Below are 3,747 nucleotides of genomic sequence, written 5' to 3'. Positions count from 1 at the left end.
ACACGTAGGGCTCAGGCCTCTTCACGGTTCCTGGTGACTTACGAGGTTGGGCATTGTAGGGACAAGGACAAGTCTGGGCCTGGAAGCCTAATCAAGGCCGAATCACTTCTCTTTTCTGAGCCTGTTCCTTCTTCTGTGAAGTGGAGATTCATATCCCAGGCCTGACCCTCATGCCTCACCAAGATGGGATGATGGGAATCACATGTAGGACATTATCCTTTGTAAACGGACGGAGTGCTGTCGTGATGTAAGGGATTATTGCAGTCGGGAGCACACACAGAGCATCCGAGTATCTGTTTATTTTCCTTCTTGCTAATTTGCACTGTTAATGAAGAATCCCAGGTTAACTCCCAGCATCTGTTATCCGGCAGGACTTCGGATCAGAGCCGTACCGGCTCCTCCTGCAAACATGGCAACGAGCCAAGGGCAGACCTGTGAGGGCCGCTTAGATACCGCTCACTCCCCGGAAGCCGGAGAGCTTTGAATGTTTTGCCAAATTTCCATCCCACTCTTGGAAGAATATTTGAGCTCAAAGAATACCAGAACAGTTGTTTTTGCCCACCCCTTCCCCCCTCCCCCAGCTGCAGGATTTCTGTCTCACATCTCCCCTCCTACTCTCTTTCTTCTCCTCTCTCCCAGACTCAACCTTGTAGGGGAACTTTTGCCCTGAATTTTAGCAGGAAACACAACCAGCAACCAGATGTCTGACTTTTTCACCCCATTGGCAAGGATTAGCCGTCTTCCCTGTAAACTTCCGGCCTTTTCTCCCCTTTAGCTCTTTCAGCTTCTTCACGCCCCATCTCCTTTGGCTCATACACATGAACACCCTCCAGAGGAGAAACAAAAGGTAGCCTGCAAAGTCCTGCAAATGTGCTGAGTATTTATATACCCAGCTCAGGAAGTGAGTGTTGCTGGATGTCATGTCGGAGGAGGTGGGGGTGGGTAGGGTCAGCTCTTGAGTTCATCTTGTCCATCGTTAAATTCAGATCCCATGAACAATAGGCGGCCTTGATCAAAGACAGAGGTAATTAAGTGAATTTGAAACTTAAAATAATACACAAGTGAAGATCAGTGCAAATTCTGTTATCATCGAAGTGTTTGGGTGTGAAAAAAAAAATAGGTAAGGCAGCTTTCTCAACTTCTGGAATGACGAGAGCCCCGGATCTTCTTTGACCCAAAGCAGAGGACTTTGGAACTGGGAGAGACCTTAGGGAGCAGCCCAGCCTGTTCCTTCCCTTTGCAGGTGGAGAACCTGAGGCTCTGCCTGGTTAGGAAGGACTTGCCCTAGGTCCCTGGGTTGATGGCAACTCAAAGGCTCACTCTAGGCTCTATTTATACCTCCCCTGAGATGTTTCTGGTAAAGTAGACTGACAGTCAAAGGTCTGGGCTTGGCCTGCCTACTGCCTCTGCCTCCTGTCTTCCTGCGCTTAGTGGTCTGGGTCTCCTTCTCAGGGGTCACCCTGATCTAGACAACCTCCGCCATGCAGCAGCAGCAGCTGTGATGGGGCTTCCAGCCACTCAATAAACACCTTGAGGGGGAGGAGACACAGAAGCCTTTGTTTAAACATAAGAGGAAATATACCCAGAAAAGACTCTGGTTTTCAAGTCAGCATGCCTGGACTATCTACAGGCCACAAGGATCAAGTGTTTCCCAAAGAAATCCATGAAAAGCAAGTGGGTATCACAGGAAGCCTTTCAAATGGGATTTTAAGGAATTTCACTCAGTTGTACACAGTCCTGTGCCCCGATTCCCCTTTCCCACAGACATCTGTGTTCCCTGGTGTACATCCTCTTTCCTCCAGCCCCAGGTGTGTGACTCCAGTCAGGTCTGCCCTCTCTGTGCCTTAGTTTCCTCACCTATAAAAGTGGAATGATAGTTGTTATTTGATATAGTTGCACAGGGATTATGTGAAATGAGGGCAATCACACTTAGTATGTAGTAGATGTTTAATACATTTTAGTTCTCTTCCAGACCTCTTCCTTCCATAAGGGAGACGGTACATGCGGCCCTGAGGCCTTGGGTCCCCCCAGGACAGCCAGGTGTTTCTTCAGCAAACCTGTCTCCTCACGCACCTGCATCTTTGTCCTGCGGCCTCAGCTGCCTCCAACAAGGACTGATCTGGGCCCTGAAGGATGTGTTTACCTTGTCTAGGTGGCCAGGGCCACCTGACAGCATCACTGTGGGAAACGTGTATCCCTTCTGTCCTGGGCCCACAATCAGGGACTCTAGCCTGGTGTTTCTAATTGTTCACTTCACAAAACTTGAAATTTTCTTCTAAAAAAAAAAAAAAAAAACGAAGGAAAGAAACCAGGGCCCCAACATTAATGTAAACGAATCCCAAGGGGTTCCTGTTAGCTTTGGGCCCACAACAATGAGTTAATTGAAAGTGGTAATGAGAAAAAGCAGCTGGCACTCATAAAACCATGCGCCAATGAGCAGTTCAGTTCCTGGGGCAGCAGGCGACAGCCGGGCTTTCTAGCCAACCAAGATGTCAGTGGCTTCTGAAAATAATTGCCCTAGGAATACCAGGCTGCCAGCAGGGACCAGGCTTATCTACAGATCTTGTCACCTGGCTGGGAGCTACCTGTCGATGGCTGAGTGCCCAGGAATTCAAGTCCTGAGAATACCCTGTGCTTTGAGGAAATATGTGAGAACTAAAGACAGACAGTCAACTGGGGTGTCATGTGAGAAACCCCAAAGTCAAGGGACTTGCTTCTGGATTTCTTTGGGTGCATCTCTGGGCCTCAGCTTCCCCAGCTATCAGATAAGCCCGTTAATATGTGTCCTCCCAGACTCCCAGCATTGCTTTGTTTTGACATCAAATGAGATGATGTATTTGGCACTTGGAATGCTCTATAAAATGAGAGACATGGTGTGCAAAACAGGAGAGCTTAGCAGGGTGAGCTGAGGATCAGACTGACTGTTTCACTCAGGTTAGACTCAAAAAATAATTCATAACACCTAAGATTGATGAGAGGATTAAATTTAGTTGTATATATATAATATAAATATAAAACATATATTAAATGTATTTGGAATGGTACTGAATTAATTATTACTGGTACTGAGTTAACTATTGTATATGAGTTATTATTTTCAGGGCTGCCTTGTCTTTTTTTTTTGCGGTACGCGGGCCTCTCACTGCTGTGGCCTCTCCCGTTGCGGAGCACAGGCTCCGGACGCGCAGGCTCAGCAGCCATGGCTCACGGGCCCCAGCCCCTCCGCAGCATGTGGGATCTTCCCGGACCGGGGCACGAACCTGCGCCCCCTGCATCGGCAGGTGGACTCTCAACCACTGTGCCTCCAGATAAGCCCTGCCTTGTCTTATAGTGACTAAGCCAAGCTTACGGCCAGAGGCCCAGTTTGGGCTTGTACTTTGCTTCTTTATCTAATCATTTCTGGTCACGTGGCTCAAATGCCCGCTCTTCCCGCAGCAGTCCTGCATCCTACAAAGAGGGGTAGGCTGAATAGACAGGGCAGTGGAGGATTTTAAAGGCACCATGGTTCACAATGCAGCTGAGATCTAACCAGTCAAGATGCCATTTCTTTCCAGAACCTGACAATCACACTGCATTGCAGGCTCACTACACACCTGTCGACTTGCAGGGCCAAGCAGGGATATAATGGAATCTACATTGAGCCTTGGACTGTTTATCTGGATAACTGATGGAGTCCAGGACACAGGGAAACTGGGAAAAGTGACTGTGTGTGTGTGTGTGTGTGTGTGTGTGTGTGTGTGTGTGTGT

Source organism: Delphinus delphis, chromosome 3 (genome assembly GCF_949987515.2).
Source record: "Delphinus delphis chromosome 3, mDelDel1.2, whole genome shotgun sequence".
Taxonomy (NCBI): Eukaryota; Metazoa; Chordata; class Mammalia; order Artiodactyla; family Delphinidae; genus Delphinus; species Delphinus delphis.
The sequence above is the reverse complement of the archived record's forward strand: the minus strand, read 5'-3'. Positions refer to the sequence as shown.